Below are 20,556 nucleotides of genomic sequence, written 5' to 3' on the forward strand. Positions count from 1 at the left end.
TTTCACTTGTCCTATATGGCAAGTTGAGCGTTGCTAGTTAAGCTAAGATCGCAAGTTCTGCCTATTCGGCATGACATATATATATATATATATATATATATATATATATATATATATATATATATATATATATATATATATATATATATATATATATATATATATATATATATATATATATATATATATATATATATATATGTATCTTTATTTCGAAACGTTTCGCCTACACAGTAGGCTTCTTCAGTCGAGTACAGAAAAGTTGATAGAAGCAAAAGAGACTTGAAGACGATGTAATCAGTCCATCACCCTTAAAGTTTTGAGGTGGTCAATCCTTCAGTCTGGAGAAGAGCACTGTTTCAAAGTCTGAAACAATATGGAGTTGAAGTAACAGGATGGAGCCTTATATAGCGCCAGGAGGTGAGACGAAGGTCACTAGCAGAAGTAAGAACGCAGATGTTGGGAGGTCAGGTCCCTCTCAAATCCAGCCGTTCTCACTAGTAGAGGTTGTCGAAGTTGACTGCAGGTCCGTACCAAGATACCCTTGTGTTGCAGTGTCTGACAGATTGAACATTAAAATGGTATAAAATACCGACAGGTTGTTAGGTAAGACACATATGCAACAGTTAGGTATCTTTATTTCGAAACGTTTCGCCTACACAGTAGGCTTCTTCAGTCGAGTACAGAAAAGTTGATAGAAGCCGAAGAGACTTGAAGACGATGTAATCAGTCCATCACCCTTAAAGTTTTGAGGTGGTCAGTCCCTCAGTCTGGAGAAGAGCACTGTTTCAAAGACCTGCAGTCAACTTCGACAACCTCTACTAGTGAGAACGGCTGGATTTGAGAGGGACCTGACCTCCCAACATCTGCGTTCTTACTTCTGCTAGTGACCTTCGTCTCACCTCCTGGCGCTATATAAGGCTCCATCCTGTTACTTCAACTCCATATTGTTTCAGACTTTGAAACAGTGCTCTTCTCCAGACTGAGGGACTGACCACCTCAAAACTTTAAGGGTGATGGACTGATTACATCGTCTTCAAGTCTCTTCTACTTCTATCAACTTTTCTGTACTCGACTGAAGAAGCCTACTGTGTAGGCGGAACGTTTCGAAATAAAGATACCTAACTGTTGCACATATGTCTTACCTAACAACCTGTCGGTATTTTATACCATTTTAATGTTCGTATATATATATATATATATATATATATATATATATATATATATATATATATATATATATATATATAATTTTTTTATTAAAGTACCACCTCTATAGCTGGAATGGGGACCCTCATCCTCAGAGAAGACAATAAACGTACCTCAGAGAAAACTCAAGGTTCTCCCCGGAGCTGTTTGAATATTTTCTTCTCCTACCACCCCCTATATATGTTTTATTCTATGTGAACATTTATTATATATATATATATATATATATATATATATATATATATATATATATATATATATATATATATATATATATATATATATATATATATATATATATATATATATATATATATATATATATATATGCTGGTCAATTAGCTCTGGAACTAACCTTGTCGCAAACTTTTGCACTTTCTCTAATTTCTTGAAGTGCTTGATCAAGTGTGGGTTCCAAACTGGTGCTGCATACTCCAGTATGGGCCTGACGTACACGGTGTACAGTGTCTTGTACGATTCCTTACTAAGGTATCGGAACGCTGTTCTCAGGTTTGCCAGGAGCTCATATGATGCAGCAGTTATCTGGTTGATGTGTGATTCCGGAGACATGCTCAGTTTTATACTCACTCCAAGATCTTTCTCCTTGAGCGAGGTTTGCAGTCTTTGGCCACCTAGCCTATACTCCGTCTGCGGTCTTCTGTGCCCTTCCCCGATCTTCATGACTTTGCATTTGGCGGGGTTAAATTCGAGAAGCCAGATGCTGGACCAGGTGTCCAGCCTTTCCAGGTCTCTTTGAAGTCCTGCCTGATCCTCACCTGATTTAAGTCTCCTCATTAACTTCACATCATCTGCAAACAGGGACACTTCTGAGTCTAACCCTTCCATCATGTCATTCACATATACCAAAAATAGCACTGGAACTAGGACTGAACCCTGTGGGATCCCACTCGTCACAGGTGCCCACTGTGATACCTCATCACGTACCATGACTCATTGTTGCCTCCCTGTCAGGTATTCTCTAATCCATTGCAGTGCCCTTCCTGTTAATACGCGCCTGATCCTCTAGTTTCTTCACTAATCTCTTGTGAGGAACTGTGTCGAAGGCCTTCTTGTAGTACAAGAAGATGCAATCAACCCACCCTTCTCTCTCGTGTCTTACTTCTGTTACTTTATCATAAAACTCCAGAATGTTTGTGATACAGGATTTGCCTTCCATGAACCCGTGCTGGTTGGCGTTTATACTCTTGCTCCGTTCCAGGTGTGTGTGTGTGTGTGCGTGTGTGTGGATTTCCCTGAATGATGTGAAATAGTTCTTAGATTATGCACATGTCCTTGATATCATGGACTGTACTAACAGCAAGTGACACCATAACAAATACCAGAGAATCCAAGAGGCACCTGTAATTTCAAACATGCTCAACAGACGGCATTACCTATGTTCAGTCTAGCCCTGCCATGCGTAACCCATGTTCAATCTGGACCTGCCAGTTAATTTCCAATATGTTGGGAATCTCCGGAAGTCTGAAAGACTTAATTAATTAAAAATATGTGCTTTTCCTTCACATTCACATGTCCTTGATATCATGGACTGTATTAACAGAATGATATTAAATGAGAATCTTATCATAATCTGAAAGTAGCAAATTGTTAGTGTTGGGGACCGAACAGGGGCGACCTTGTAATTGTAAGTTAACAAATATACCCACATAGACACAGAATACAAAAGTTAGTTGGGCAGCTTTTGTGGCTATCCACAAAATTCTTTTAAACACAGGTCAACAAAGGTCATGCATGAAAGGCCAAATTCAGTAGCGTTTAGCTTGTGTAAATTTATCCATATTTCCTAGGCAAAGACAGACCTCTATTGCAACGAGGGCTAGTGGGAGGATTTTCGAAGGCGAGGAGGTTGAAAGGTGAGGCACGTTAATTCCTCCGTGGAGTGTGACAGTTTTGAGACTCTGATCGCGGGTTCTATCCCCACCCGTGGTATGGTTTGTGACAGTATCTCGAGGAGCAGGGCCGTACATGTGAATATAGTGTGAGTGTCCGTCCTCCAGAGCTGTTAGTCAGTCGCAGTGTGTTTTAGCTGTTCCGGCCATGATAAAAAATGAGCTCTAGCCTAGTGAGTGTAGGAAAGATGTTCTCCAATTGCTGGTCACCGACCGAGGGAGCGTAGAAATAAGAACACTCAATCCTGCCGTTGGGGACGCTGGGGTAACTAATAAAGTTTTCATTATCATTATTATTTAAGAGGTTTCTGTGTGGATGTGACTCAGTGCCCTAGCCAGCATGGGAGGCCCTCAGGAGTAAACTCCACCAATGTAGATCTGATGCACGTGATCACCCAAACCTCTCCTGCTGACAGAGGATGAAGGTGTAAACTGACGGTAGTAAGAGTGTACTGTACTCTGAGGAGGACTGATTGAAGGAAAAGGGGATTAGACACTCAAAAATAAGTGAATATGAAATTAGCGCGTATGTAAAACAAAAATTGAATTAAAACTTACTCTCTAACCACGGGTCTCCGAACTTTTCACTACGAGGGCTGTGGCATGCAAAGAGTACGTAACCTTTATTCGGCACATGTACACAGCCTCATTTACAGGGTATCTCCCTCAACCAGCGAATCAGGTAACTGAGGGTTGACGATGGGGCCCCGTCGTTCAACCAGTAACCAGGTTCCAGCCAATAAGAAGATGGTTTTGGCAATCGCAGAGGTATGTGGGTACCACTCTCCTGTCTGCCCTTGTCATTCCCATTCTAGAGCTGGTTGAAGCACGGTCTGCTCTCTAGTGGCTTCTATTCTGCCTTGCTTACCGTTGAGTGCACTAATACCTATCACTGTACATAGTGTATATAGTGTACATACTTCTGTTCTAAATTGGTGAAGGGTAATATAAGTCAAAACTTTTCTGCTGTGTTTATTTTGCTCCCTTTACACCCAGGATAACAGGCCTTTTGGACTCCTGGGTTGTAATAAGGGCTACATCGTATATTTACACATTTTCGCATTCCAAAGAAAAAAAATCAGTCTCATAAATGTGGATTTTTTTATAATTTTCCTAAATTCAGCATATGTAAATATGAATAATATAAAAATTGTGTATTAAAATGTAACACTGATTTGACCCTTCGAGAAATTTGGTGTGAAGGAGGGTGTGCAGCGACCGTGGAATGATATAGGAGGACTCCTATATCATTAATGTGGGAACACAGGTTGTGGTGAAATCGTCTAGTAATCCAGCCTCATCGACGCCATAATTGAATGAATCGGCCTCAAACTATAATTAATAAGTAGTGGAATGTCCTGTGTTGAAGAATAGGGACAGAGAATTTACAGGGCCTCCAGAATTAGGTAGTGGAAATAATAAATCACCATACAATACGTCCAGTATGTATGCCAATAGTCTTTTCATTTAGATTTCTCACTGGCCAGTAGGATTCTGTTTGTTAGGAAGGTGTTGTGGGGTGATCCAACTACAATATAAATGGTAAGTGGTAATATAAATTTCTTAATTATCAAACTTTTGGTACACATGTGCCTGGTGTCAATTAGAAAATTCTTACCCTGTCTGTGTGTATTAGTGTTCCCATTAATCCCTTTTGAAGATCGTTTCCTTTAATTTTCATACAGTCCACACTATTTCATAATTTACCATTATTGGTATTAATGCTAAATATTGCAGTTAATTTAATATCAGGTCAAACTTTTTTGTGAGAGTAGTGAAGGAGTGGGCTTCGAAGGAGTGACAGTCCTGTGACCTACCGTGACTAAGTCCCACTTACCTCACCCAAATTTCTTACATGTAATAATTTAGGTAATAACCTGTACACCTCATGCAGGTAACTTCTAACATAATTAATTAAGCCTTTTGTCCTAACAAACTCGGATATGTAATCAGGGAAAATTTAATTTAATTTTATTTAATGATTTCATAGGATTAAATTAGAAAGCACTCTTAAGTCCTTGAGTAATAGATTTGATCTGGGTGAATCAGACTGGATATTTATTTATTTATTTTTATTTGGACATGATACATAGGTGTACAAAGAAATATAGTGATTGGGTGTACATGTCAAAAGCCCCTTGTATGCAGAACATTATGGGCAGGCTTAAAATTAACTTAAGATTAACTAAGCAATGATTAAGTGCAGTCTTACACAATAAATTGACCAGCAAGACTATAGAGTAATTGTCTAATACCACAAAGGTTATTTTTCTCTGGAAGAAGTAAGATTAGGTATATACCTGGAGAGGGTTTTGGGGGTCAATGCCTCCACGGCCTAGTCTGAGACCAGGCCTGGTGGATCAGGGTCTGATCAACCAGGCTGTTACTGCTGGCCGCATGCAACCTAACATATGAACCACAGCCCAGCTGATCAGGTACTGACTTTAGGTGCCTGTCCAGTGCCTTCATGAAGACAATCAAGGGTCTATTGGTAATCCCCCTTATGTATGCTGGAAGGCAGTTGAACAGTCTTTGTCTCCTGACACTTATTGTGGTGTCTCTCATTGTACTTGTGGCGCCCCTGCTTTTCATTGGGGGAATGTTGCATCTCCTGCCGAATCTTATGCTTTCATAGCAAGTGTCTTTCGTGTGCAAGTTTGGTCTACAAGAATTAATTATTCAATTACAGACCAGCCAACCAAATTATTCTAAGAATGTAACACCTGATGATCCTAATGTATCTGTCAGGTCTCACAAATGGGAAAAAATATCGTAATGTTACTGCCGTGCACTAGAGCTCTCCTTCCCACGGCTGCGTCTCATTCTCTTTTATCTTGATCACTTCCGGTCACAAATGCATGCTGTTGCTGTTTATACCGATGGTTGTAAGTCTTCTGACGGTGTTGGGGTCATGACGGTGTTCCCTGACGATGTTGTCTGGGGTCATTTGTTAGACTCACCTAGTATTTTTACCGCCAAGTTGTATGCCATCCTTATAACGCTTCTCCATATTACATATACGTCTCCTTCGGCGTTTGTGATTATTTCTGATTCCCTCAGTGCTTTCCAGGCCATTAAACAATTTGATTCCCCACAATGATCTGCATACAAGGGGCTTTTGGCATGTACACTCAACCACTGTATTTCTTTTGTGCAACTATGTATTATGTCCAAATAATAATAAATAAATAAATAAATAAATAAATAAATAAATAAATCCATTGGTCCTTTGTATTCTACTTTGGTTGTGCCGTGTGGCTAGCAAAAAACAAAGATGTCGTTTTCTGTTGGGTCCCTGGACACATTGATGTGCAGGACAATGAACAAGCAGTTGCTGATGTGGGGTCAGCGGTATGTGATCTTCCGGTTTCCTACCGAGGTATTCCGTTCAAGGATTCTTTTAATTAAAGTCATCTCTGCCTGTCTTTACGACCGTTGGCAACAACGATAATAATAATAATAATAATAATAATAATAATAATAATAATAATAATAATAATAATAATAATAATAATAATAATAATATCTTTATTTTACTACAAGTACATGTACAGGGTATACAGTCCTAGTGATAACAATGACATACTACTATATAGAAAGTCCCTTGTTATGCTCCGCATTTCGGGCAAATTAGGTCAGTGTCCCAGGATGCGACCCACACCAGTCGACTAACACCCAGGTACCCATTTTACTGATGGGGAACATAGACAACAGGTGGAAAGAAACACGTCCAATGTTTCTACTCTGGCTGGGAATCGAACCCAGGCCCTCGCCGTGTGAAGTTTTCAGTTTAATATGTTTATTATGCACCCCATACCCATCCTGTGGGCGGTAGTCAAAAGATTACAGAGGTACATAATTGGTCCAGGGACTGGACTCCAAAGTTTTGATAGCTGAGCAAGTTACGTGTGAAGCGAGAGCGTTAACCACCAGGCCACCAGAGCCGGACATGCACCATTACATGGAGAGGGTTTCGGGGGTCAACGCCCCCGCGGCTGGGTCTGAGACCAAGCCTCATGGTAAATCAGGCTCTGATCAACCAGGCTGCTACTGCTGGCCACACACAAACTGACGTACGAACCACAGCCCACTTGGTAAGGAACTGACTTCAGGTGCCTGTCCAGTGCCTTCTTGAAGACAGCCAGGGGTCTATTGGTAATCCCCCTTATGTATGCTGGAAGGCAGTTGAACAGTAGTGGGCCCCAGACACTTAATGCGTTGTCTCTTTATGTACTCATGGCACCCCTGCTTTTCATTGGGGAAATGTTGCATCTCCTGCCGAGTCTTTTGCTTTCATAGGGAGTGATTTTCATGTACAGATTTGGTAGCAATCCCTCCAGTACCTTCCAAGTGCATATTATCATGTATCTTTCTTCCTGTGTTCCAGGGAATACAGATCAAGGATCTTCAACCGTTCCTAGTAATTTAGGTGCCTTATTGCACTTATGTGTGCTGTGAAAGTTCTTTGTACACTCTCCAGGTCTGCAATGTCGCCAGCCTTGAAGGGGGCAGTTAGTGTATAGCAGCATTCCAGCTTAGAGAGAACAAGCAATTTGAAGAGAATCACCATGGGCTTGGAGTCCCTAGTTTTGAAGGTTCTCATTATCCATCCTATCATTTTCCTAGCAGATGAGGTAGATACATTATTATCACTCCCAAGTCCTTCACATTACTTTTTCGCTGTATTGTATGGTTAGAATTTGTCGTATACCCTGATACATTTTTAATTTCCTCAAGTTTCCCATATCTGAATAGTTGAAATTTCTCCTCGTTGAACTTCATATTGTTTTGAGTGGCCCATTTGAAGATCTGGTTGATGTCTGCTTGGAGTCTCGCGGTGTCTTCAATGGGGGTCACTGCCATGGTGATCCGGGTGTCATCCACAAAGGAAGACACGGAGCTATGGCTTATATCTGTCTGTCAGAATGAGGATGAGGAATAGAATGGGAGCGAGTACTGTGCCTTGTGGAACAGAGCTTTTTACCGTGGCTGCCTGAAACTTTACTCTGTTTACTATTACTCTTTATGTTCTATTTGTCAGGAAGTTGTAGATTCATCTACCAACTTTTCCTGTTATTCCTTTATCACGCATTTTGTGTGCTATTACACCATGGTCACACTTGTCGAAAGCTTTTGCAAAGTCTGTGTACACTACATCTGCATTTTGTTTATCCTCTACAGCATCCAGGACCTTGTCATAGTGATCCAGTAGCTGGGACTGGCAGGAGCGACCTGCTCTAAACTCGTGTTGCCCTGGGTTGTGTAACTGATGGATAAAATTAAGACACATGTACAACATGAGGGTATCTTTATTGTAGACGTTTCGCTATCAAGTGGCTTTATCAATACAAATTCTAGGACATAGCTTGAAGACAGTAGGACTATATACAGATGAGGTAATCAGTCCTTCAACCTAGGAGTAGGTGCGAAGAGCACCATAGTCGTGGAGATTCAGAATCTCCACGACTATGGTGCTCTTCGCACCTACTCCTAGGTTGAGGGACTGATTACCTCATCTGTATATAGTCCTACTGTCTTCAAGCTATGTCCTACAATTTGTATTGATAAAGCCACTGGATGGCGAAACGTCTACAATAAAGATACCCAGATGTTGCACATGTGTCTTAATTTTATCTTGTCATTATTATATACCATTCTTGCACAACTGATGGGTATCTAGGTGGTTGGCGATCTTGCTTCTTAGAACCCTCTCAAAGATTTTTATGATATGGGGTGTTAGTGCTATCGGTCTGTAGATCTTTGCAATTGCTTTACTGCCACCTTTGTGGAGTGGGGTTATGTCTCTTGTTTTTAGTGTGTTGGATGACCCCTGTGTCCATGTTCCCTCTCCATAAAATGCTGAAGGCACATGATAGTGGCTTCTTGAAATTCTTGATGAACACTGATTTCCATGAGTCTGGGCCTGGGGAAGCGTGCATGTCATCTATTGCCTCTTCAGAGACTTGTGGAGTTAGGATAATATCCGAGATTTTTGAGATGACCAGATTTTGGGTTAAGTTCATAAAGAATTCATTTAGATTGTAGAGCCTTAGTCTGGGCAGTGGCTTGCTGAACACTGAGTCATATTGAGACTTCAGTATCTCACTCATTTCTTGGCTGTCATCTGTGTATGTTCCATCCTGCCTAAGCAGGGGCCCAATACTGGATGTTGTTTTATCCTTTAGATTTGACATAAGAGAAGAAGTATTTCTTTTTTCAAATTCTTTTATGGCGTTTAGTTCTTCCTGTGATTCTTGTCTCCTGTAAGATTACTTCAGCTTAAGTTCGATATTTGTAATGTCATTGACCAGTGCTTCCCTTCGTATTTCAGATATATTGGCCCCACTCAGCAGCTCTGTGACTCTTCACTTTCATCTGTATAGGGAACGTCTCTCCCTTTCTAGTATAATGAGTATAATAAAACACCTAAATTGCTGGGAACAATTGAAGTCCCTTAACCTGTACTCCCTGGAATGCAGTCGAGGATACATGATAAACACTAGTCCCAAATCTGCTCACGGAAATCACTCCCTATGAAAACAAAAGACTCAGAAGGCAGTGCAACATTCCTCCAAAGAAGAGCAATAAGTGTCAGGGACCCAAAACTATTCAACTGCCTCCCAGCAATATATAAGGCTGGACAGGTATCTAAAGTCAGTACCTGACCAGACGGATTATGGTTCGTAAGCCAGTTTATGTGCAGCCGGCAGTAACAGCCTGGTTAATCAGGCCCTGATCCACCTTGAAGCCTAGTCGTGGACTGGGCCATGGAGTCGTTGATCCTTGGAATACCCTCCAGGTATATATATATATATATATATATATATATATATATATATATATATATATATATATATATATGGTGAAGCTGGAGATTTTGTCCAGGTAGTCGGGAATTATACGGAGGAAGGAATACATATAAATGACCTCATAGGGGACAGGAGCCGTAGTGGGGAAACAAGTGTAGTCAAAGATAAGATAAAACCAATATTGCAAACTAGAAATACCATAGGAAATAGCAAACAAGAGGATTCCACTAGCTATAGTGAGGATATATTACCAAAAACAACTGGTGGGAGCTCCATTGTTGGTGCTAGGGAGGATAGGAATAAGTCAGGTAAACATGCACCAACAGGGAATACAGTCACAGTAACCCAAGGCAAACGGAAACCAAGCCTGTGCACATACTATGCACTTGGTATCTGCAGACATGGGAAATCTGGAAAAACAGATGGGACGTGCAACTATGACCATCCTAGAAAATGCCATGCCCATATGACAATAGGAAAATGCAAACTCCCTTCCTGTAAGCTTTTTCACCCTGAAATGTGTACCTCTTCAGTACAGGAAAGACTGTGCTATAACTTAAATTGCCAGGCACACCATCTAAAGGGTACAAAAAGATACAAAACATCCAGGCCATGGGAAAACCGGGTAGCCACAGCCACTCAAGAGGGAGAGGTTTTTCAGTGCCAGGAAGGAAAAAAAACTGGCAGGAAATGGCAGAAATCGTACACCAAATCCAGACATTCCTGGAGTGGAACCACAGTCGATGGCCTCCACTCCAAACCAACAGATACAGATACTAATGCCGGAAAAAAATCCCCCCCAGTACCAACAATACCACCAGTCCGATGACATTCTTCTTTGCAAATATACAGGGTCTAAAGACAGCAACAAACAACAAAAATACCTTTCATCCGTGGACTGCTTGCAGAGGCAAAGGCAATGTTCGTGGCTTTCACTGAGACCCACATAAAGGATCACTTGGACAACGAAATATGGATCCCAGGTTACAACCTATACAGATGTGACAGAGTGAACAGGCAAAAGGGGGGGGGTTGGCCTGTACATTGCAGAGTCACTTGTTTGCACAAAACTGCTAAATGCCTCAAATGATGTAGTGGAAGTTTTAGCAGTAAAGTCGAGAACCAAAACCTAGTCATTGTGGTAGTCTACAAGCCTCCGGATGCAACATCCCAGCAATTCCAGGAACAGCTGCTAAAAATTGACCACTGTCTGGAAAATCTTCCAGCTCCTGCACCCAACATCTTGCTCCAGGGGGATTTCAACGTAAGGCACCTAAAATGGAGGAATATAGCAAATAATATTGTTGCAGTAATAACACCAGGAGGCAGCTCTGATGAAAATTCACACTCACACGAGCTTTTAAATCTCTGCACAAAATTCAATTTAAACCAGCAAATAATACAGCCTACTAGACTGGAGAATACACTAGACCTCATCTTCACTAACAATGATGATCTGATAAGAAATGTCACCATATCAAAAACAATATACTCAGATCACAACATAATTGAGGTTCAGACATGTATGCGTGGAGCCCCAGACCGACATAATGAGACTAGTCACGAGGGAGCATTCACCAAATTCAACTTCAATAACAAAAACATAAAGTGGGACCAAGTAAACCAAGTCCTAACCGATATAAGCTGGGAAGATATACTAAGCAACACAGACCCCAACGTATGCCTAGAACAGATTAACTTGGTGGCACTCGATGTATGCACAAGGCTTATTCCTCTAAGAAAAAGGAGTAGATGTAAAATACAAAGAGACAGGCGCTCCCTTTACAGGCGACGGAAAAGAATAACAGAGCGGCTAAAAGAGGTCAATATATCTGAAATGCGTAGGGAGACACTGGTCAGAGAAATAGCAAGCATCGAACTCAAGCTAAAGGAATCTTATAGGAGTCAGGAATCGCGGGAAGAACTAAAAGCCATAAATGAAATCGAAAGAAACCCAAAGTATTTCTTCTCCTATGCCAAATCAAAGTCGAGAACAACGTCCAGTATTGGGCCCCTACTTAAACAAGATGGGTCCTACACAGATGACAGCAAGGAAATGAGTGAGCTACTCAAGTCCCAATATGACTCAGTTTTTAGCAAGCCGCTAACCAGACTGAGAGTCGAAGATCAAAACGAATTTTTTATGAGAGAGCCACAAAATTTGGTTAACACAAGCCTATCCGATGTTATCCTGACGCCAAATGACTTCGAACAGGCGATAAATGACATGCCCATGCACTCTGCCCCAGGGCCAGACTCATGGAACTCCGTGTTCATCAAGAACTGCAAGAAGCCCCTATCACGAGCCTTTTCCATCCTATGGAGAGGGAGCATGGACACGGGGGTCGTCCCACAGTTACTAAAAACAACAGACATAGCCCCACTCCACAAAGGGGGCAGTAAAGCAACAGCAAAGAACTACAGACCGATAGCACTAACATCCCATATCATAAAAATCTTTGAAAGGGTCCTAAGAAGCAAGATCACCACCCATCTGGAAACCCATCAGTTACACAACCCAGGGCAACATGGGTTTAGAACAGGTCGCTCCTGTCTGTCTCAACTATTGGATCACTACGACAAGGTCCTAAATGCACTAGAAGACAAAAAGAATGCAGATGTAATATATACAGACTTTGCAAAAGCCTTCGACAAGTGTGACCATGGCGTAATAGCGCACAAAATGCGTGCTAAAGGAATAACAGGAAAAGTCGGTCGATGGATCTATAATTTCCTCACTAACAGAACACAGAGAGTAGTCGTCAACAGAGTAAAGTCCGAGGCAGCTACGGTGAAAAGCTCTGTTCCACAAGGCACAGTACTCGCTCCCATCTTGTTCCTCATCCTCATATCCGACATAGACAAGGATGTCAGCCACAGCACCGTGTCTTCCTTTGCAGATGACACCCGAATCTGCATGACAGTGTCTTCCATTGCAGACACTGCAAGGCTCCAGGCGGACATCAACCAAATCTTTCAGTGGGCTGCAGAAAACAATATGAAGTTCAACGATGAGAAATTTCAATTACTCAGATATGGTAAACACGAGGAAATTAAATCTTCATCAGAGTACAAAACAAATTCTGGCCACAAAATAGAGCGAAACACCAACGTCAAAGACCTGGGAGTGATCATGTCGGAGGATCTCACCTTCAAGGACCATAACATTGTATCAATCGCATCTGCTAGAAAAATGACAGGATGGATAATGAGAACCTTCAAAACTAGGGAGGCCAAGCCCATGATGACACTCTTCAGGTCACTTGTTCTATCTAGGCTGGAATATTGCTGCACTCTAACAGCACCTTTCAAGGCAGGTGAAATTGCTGACCTAGAAAATGTACAGAGAACCTTCACGGCGCGCATAACGGAGATAAAACACCTCAATTACTGGGAGCGCTTGAGGTTCCTGAACCTGTATTCCCTGGAACGCAGGAGGGAGAGATACATGATTATATACACCTGGAAAATCCTAGAGGGACTAGTACCGAACTTGCACACGAAAATCACTCACTACGAAAGCAAAAGACTTGGCAGACGATGCAACATCCCCCCAATGAAAAGCAGGGGTGTCACTAGCACGTTAAGAGACCATACAATAAGTGTCAGGGGCCCGAGACTGTTCAACTGCCTCCCAGCATACATAAGGGGGATTACCAACAGACCCCTGGCAGTCTTCAAGCTGGCACTGGACAAGCACCTAAAGTCGGTTCCTGACCAGCCGGGCTGTGGCTCGTACGTTGGTTTGCGTGCAGCCAGCAGCAACAGCCTGGTTGATCAGGCTCTGATCCACCAGGAGGCCTGGTCACAGACCGGGCCGCGGGGGCGTTGACCCCCGGAACTCTCTCCAGGTAAACTCCAGGCATTTCTGCATAACTTGAGATATCAGACGACTGGACAAGACAGTTCCAGGAACCTCAGATAAGCTCTCTAGATTTGTGTGTAATTCTGGCCAGCATTATTTTCATAGATTTAGTTAAAGTGAGGTTTTATGAGTACGATACACATTAATCTCCAGTCAAATTGGTGACCTGGAGGTTTACCTGGAGAGAGTTCCGGGGGTCAACGCCCCTGCGGCCCGGTCTGTTGACGACTACTCTCTGTGTTCTGTTAGTGAGGAAATTATAGATCCATCGACCGAATTTTCCTGTTATCCCTTTAGCACGCATTTTGTGCGCTATTACGCCATGGTCACACTTGTCGAAGGCTTTTGCAAAGTCTGTATATATTACATCTGCATTCTTTTTGTCTTCTAGTGCATTTAGGACCTTGTCCAATAGTTGAGACAGACAGGAGCGACCTGTTCTAAACCCATGTTGCCCTGGGTTGTGTAACTGATGGGTTTCTAGATGGGTGGTGATCTTGCTTCTTAGGACCCTTTCAAAGATTTTTATGATATGGGATGTTAGTGCTATTGGTCTGTAGTTCTTTGCTGTTGCTTTACTGCCCCCTTTGTGGAGTGGGGCTATGTCTGTTGTTTTTAGTAACTGTGGGACGACCCCCGTGTCCATGCTCCCTCTCCATAGGATGGAAAAGGCTCGTGATAGGGGCTTCTTGCAGTTCTTGATGAACACAGAGTTCCATGAGTCTGGCCCTGGGGCAGAGTGCATGGGCATGTCATTTATCGCCTGTTCGAAGTCATTTGGCGTCAGTATAACATCGGATAGGCTTGTGTTAATCAAATTTTGTGGCTCTCTCATAAAAAATTCATTTTGATCTTCGACTCTCAGTCTGGTTAGCGGCTTGCTAAAAACTGAGTCATATTGGGACTTGAGTAGCTCACTCATTTCCTTGCTGTCATCTGTGTAGGACCCATCTTGTTTAAGTAGCGGCCCAATACTGCACGTTGTTCTCGATTTTGATTTGGCATAGGAGAAGAAATACTTTGGGTTTCTTTCGATTTCATTTATGGCTTTTATTTCTTCCCGCGATTCCTGACTCCTAAAGGATTCTTTTAGCTTAAGTTCGATGCTTGCTATTTCTCTGACCAGTGTCTCCCTACGCATTTCAGATATATTGACCTCTTTTAGCCGCTCTGTTATTCTTTTCCGTCGCCTGTAAAGGGAGCGCCTGTCTCTTTCTATTTTACATCTACTCCTCCTTTTTCTTAGAGGAATAAGCCTTGTGCATACATCGAGTGCCACCGAGTTAATCTGTTCTAGGCATAAGTTGGGGTCTGTGTTGCTTAGTATATCTTCCCAGCTTATATCGGTTAGGACTTGGTTTACTTGGTCCCACTTTATGTTTTTGTTATTGAAGTTGAATTTGGTGAATGCTCCCTCGTGACTAGTCTCATTATGTCGGTCTGGGGCTCCACGCATACATGTCTGAACCTCAATTATGTTGTGATCTGAGTATATTGTTTTTGATATGGTGACATTTCTTATCAGATCATCATTGTTAGTGAAGATGAGGTCTAGTGTATTCTCCAGTCTAGTTTACCTGGAGTTTACCTGGAGAGAGTTTCGGGGGTCAACGCCCCCGCGGCCCGGTCTGTGACCAGGCCTCCTGGTGGATCAGAGCCTGATCAACCAGGCTGTTGCTGCTGGCTGCACGCAAACCAACGTACGAGCCACAGCCCGGCTGATCAGGAACTGACTTTAGGTGCTTGTCCAGTGCCAGCTTGAAGACTGCCAGGGGTCTGTTGGTAATCCCCCTTATGTGTGCTGGGAGGCAGTTGAACAGTCTCGGGCCCCTGACACTTATTGTATGGTCTCTTAACGTGCTAGTGACACCCCTGCTTTTCATTGGGGGGATGGTGCATCGTCTGCCAAGTCTTTTGCTTTCGTAGTGAGTGATTTTCGTGTGCAAGTTCGGTACTAGTCCCTCTAGGATTTTCCAGGTGTATATAATCATGTATCTCTCCCTCCTGCGTTCCAGGGAATACAGGTTTAGAAACCTCAAGCGCTCCCAGTAATTGAGGTGTTTTATCTCCGTTATGCGCGCCGTGAAAGTTCTCTGTACATTTTCTAGGTCGGCAATTTCACCTGCCTTGAAAGGTGCTGTTAGAGTGCAGCAATATTCCAGCCTAGATAGAACAAGTGACCTGAAGAGTGTCATCATGGGCTTGGCCTCCCTAGTTTTGAAGGTTCTCATTATCCATCCTGTCATTTTTCTAGCAGATGCGATTGATACAATGTTATGGTCCTTGAAGGTGAGATCCTCCGACATAATCACTCCCAGGTCTTTGACGTTGGTGTTTCGCTCTATTTTGTGGCCAGAATTTGTTTTGTACTCTGATGAAGATTTAATTTCCTCATGTTTACCATATCTGAGTAATTGAAATTTCTCATCGTTGAACTTCATATTGTTTTCTGCAGCCCACTGAAAGATTTGGTTGATGTCCGCCTGGAGCCTTGCAGTGTCTGCAATGGAAGACACTGTCATGCAGATTCGGGTGTCATCTGCAAAGGAAGACACGGTGCTGTGGCTGACATCCTTGTCTATGTCGGATATGAGGATGAGGAACAAGATGGGAGCGAGTACTGTGCCTTGTGGAACAGAGCTTTTCACCGTAGCTGCCTCGGACTTTACTCTGTTGACGACTACTCTCTGTGTTCTGTTAGTGAGGAAATTATAGATCCATCGACCGACTTTTCCTGTTATTCCTTTAGCGCGCATTTTGTGCGCTATTACGCCATGGTCACACTTGTCGAAGGCTTTTGCAAAGTCTGTATATATTACATCTGCATTCTTTTTGTCTTCTAGTGCATTTAGGACCTTGTCGTAGTGATCCAGTAGTTGAGACAGACAGGAGCGACCTGTTCTAAACCCATGTTGCCCTGGGTTGTGTAACTGATGGGTTTCTAGATGGGTGGTGATCTTGCTTCTTAGGACCCTTTCAAAGATTTTTATGATATGGGATGTTAGTGCTATTGGTCTGTAGTTCTTTGCTGTTGCTTTACTGCCCCCTTTGTGGAGTGGGGCTATGTCTGTTGTTTTTAGTAACTGAGGGACGACCCCCGTGTCCATGCTCCCTCTCCATAGGATGGAAAAGGCTCGTGATAGGGGCTTCTTGCAGTTCTTGATGAACACAGAGTTCCATGAGTCTGGCCCTGGGGCAGAGTGTATGGGCATGTCATTTATCGCCTGTTCGAAGTCATTTGGCGTCAGGATAACATCGGATAGGCTTGTGTTAACCAAATTCTGGAGTTTACCTGGAGAGAGTTCCGGGGGTCAACGCCCCCGCGGCCCGGTCTGTGACCAGGCCTCCTGGTGGATCAGAGCCTGATCAACCAGGCTGTTGCTGCTGGCTGCACGCAAACTAACGTACGAGCCACAGCCCGGCTGATCAGGAACTGACTTTAGGTGCTTGTCCAGTGCCAGCTTGAAGACTGCCAGGGGTCTGTTGGTAATCCCCCTTATGTGTGCTGGGAGGCAGTTGAACAGTCTCGGGCCCCTGACACTTATTGTATGGTCTCTTAACGTGCTAGTGACACCCCTGCTTTTCATTGGGGGGATGGTGCATCGTCTGCCAAGTCTTTTGCTTTCGTAGTGAGTGATTTTCGTGTGCAAGTTCGGTACTAGTCCCTCTAGGATTTTCCAGGTGTATATAATCATGTATCTCTCCCTCCTGCGTTCCAGGGAATACAGGTTTAGGAACCTCAAGCGCTCCCAGTAATTGAGGTGTTTTATCTCCGTTATGCGCGCCGTGAAAGTTCTCTGTACATTTTCTAGGTCGGCAATTTCACCTGCCTTGAAAGGTGCTGTTAGTGTGCAGCAATATTCCAGCCTAGATAGAACAAGTGACCTGAAGAGTGTCATCATGGGCTTGGCCTCCCTAGTTTTGAAGGTTCTCATTATCCATCCTGTCATTTTTCTAGCAGATGCGATTGATACAATGTTATGGTCCTTGAAGGTGAGATCCTCCGACATGATCACTCCCAGGTCTTTGACGTTGGTGTTTCGCTCTATTTTGTGGCCAGAATTTGTTTTGTACTCTGATGAAGATTTAATTTCCTCATGTTTACCATATCTGAGTAATTGAAATTTCTCATCGTTGAACTTCATATTGTTTTCTGCAGCCCACTGAAAGATTTGGTTGATGTCCGCCTGGAGCTTTGCAGTGTCTGCAATGGAAGACACTGTCATGCAGATTCGGGTGTCATCTGCAAAGGAAGACACGGTGCTGTGGCTGACATCCTTGTCTATGTCGGATATGAGGATGAGGAACAAGATGGGAGCGAGTACTGTGCCTTGTGGAACAGAGCTTTTCACCGTAGCTGCCTCGGACTTTACTCTGTTGACGACTACTCTCTGTGTTCTGTTAGTGAGGAAATTATAGATCCATCGACCGACTTTTCCTGTTATTCCTTTAGCACGCATTTTGTGCGCTATTACGCCATGGTCACACTTGTCGAAGGCTTTTGCAAAGTCTGTATATATTACATCTGCATTCTTTTTGTCTTCTAGTGCATTTAGGACCTTGTCGTAGTGATCCAATAGTTGAGACAGACAGGAGCGACCTGTTCTAAACCCATGTTGCCCTGGGTTGTGTAACTGATGGGTTTCTAGATGGGTGGTGATCTTGCTTCTTAGGACCCTTTCAAAGATTTTTATGATATGGGATGTTAGTGCTATTGGTCTGTAGTTCTTTGCTGTTGCTTTACTGCCCCCTTTGTGGAGTGGGGCTATGTCTGTTGTTTTTAGTAACTGTGGGACGACCCCCGTGTCCATGCTCCCTCTCCATAGGATGGAAAAGGCTCGTGATAGGGGCTTCTTGCAGTTCTTGATGAACACAGAGTTCCATGAGTCTGGCCCTGGGGCAGAGTGCATGGGCATGTCATTTATCGCCTGTTCGAAGTCATTTGGCGTCAGGATAACATCGGATAGGCTTGTGTTAATCAAATTTTGTGGCTCTCTCATAAAAAATTCATTTTGATCTTCGACTCTCAGTCTGGTTAGCGGCTTGCTAAAAACTGAGTCATATTGGGACTTGAGTAGCTCACTCATTTCCTTGCTGTCATCTGTGTAGGACCCATCTTGTTTAAGTAGGGGCCCAATACTGGACGTTGTTCTCGATTTTGATTTGGCATAGGAGAAGAAATACTTTGGGTTTCTTTCGATTTCATTTATGGCTTTTAGTTCTTCCCGCGATTCCTGACTCCTAAAGGATTCTTTTAGCTTAAGTTCGATGCTTGCTATTTCTCTGACCAGTGTCTCCCTACGCATTTCAGATATATTGACCTCTTTTAGCCGCTCTGTTATTCTTTTCCGTCGCCTGTAAAGGGAGCGCCTGTCTCTTTCTATTTTACATCTACTCCTCCTTTTTCTTAGAGGAATAAGCCTTGTGCATACATCGAGTGCCACCGAGTTAATCTGTTCTAGGCATAAGTTGGGGTCTGTGTTGCTTAGTATATCTTCCCAGCTTATATCGGTTAGGACTTGGTTTACTTGGTCCCACTTTATGTTTTTGTTATTGAAGTTGAATTTGGTGAATGCTCCCTCGTGACTAATCTCATTTTGTCGGTCTGGGGCTCCGCGCATACATGTCTGAACCTCAATTATGTTGTGATCTGAGTATATTGTTTTTGATATGGTGACATTTCTTATCAGATCATCATTGTTAGTGAAGATGAGGTCTAGTGTATTCTCCAGTCTAGTAGGCTCTATTATTTGCTGGTTTAAATTGAATTTTGTGCAGAGATTTAAAAGCTCGCGTGAGTGTGAGTTTTCATCAGAGCTGCCTCCTGGTGTTATTACTGCAACAATATTATTTGCTATATTCCTCCATTTTAGGTGCCTTAAGTTGAAATCCCCCAGGAGCAAGATGTTGGGTGCAGGAGCTGGAAGATTTTCCAGACAGTGGTCAATTTTTAACAGCTGTTCCTGGAATTGCTGGGATGTTGCATCCGGAGGCTTGTAGACTACCACAATGACTAGGTTTTGGTTCTCGACCTTTACTGCTAAAACTTCCACTACATCATTTGAGGCATTTAGCAGTTCTGTGCAAACAAGTGACTCTGCAATGTACAGGCCAACCCCCCCCCCCTTTTGCCTGTTCACTCTGTCACATCTGTATAGGTTGTAACCTGGGATCCATATTTCGTTGTCCAAGTGATCCTTTATGTGGGTCTCAGTGAAAGCCGCGAACATTGCCTTTGCCTCTGCAAGCAGTCCACGGATGAAAGGTATTTTGTTGTTTGTTGCTGGCTTTAGACCCTGTATATTTGCAAAGAAGAATGTTATCGGACTGGTGGTATTGTTGGTACTGGGGGGGGGGATTTTTTTTCCGGCATTAGTATCTGTATCTGTTGGTTTGGAGTGGAGGCCATCGACTGTGGTTCCACTCCAGGAATGACTGGATTTGGTGTACGATTTCTGCCATTTCCTGCCAGTTTTTTTTCCTTCCTGGCACTAAAAAACCTCTCCCTCTTGAGTGGCTGTGGCTACCCAGGTTTTCCCATGGCCTGGATGTTTTGTATCTTTTTGTCCCCTTTAGATGGTATGCCTGGCAATTTAAGTTATAGCACAGTCTTTCCTGTACTGAAGAGGTACACAGTTCAGGGTGAAAAAGCTTACAGGAAGGGAGTTTGCATTTTCCTGTTGTCATATGGGCATGGCATTTTCTAGGGTGGTCATAGTTGCACGTCCCATCTGTTTTTCCAGATTTCCCATGCCAGCAGATA

Source organism: Cherax quadricarinatus, chromosome 2 (assembly GCF_038502225.1).
Source record: "Cherax quadricarinatus isolate ZL_2023a chromosome 2, ASM3850222v1, whole genome shotgun sequence".
Taxonomy (NCBI): Eukaryota; Metazoa; Arthropoda; class Malacostraca; order Decapoda; family Parastacidae; genus Cherax; species Cherax quadricarinatus.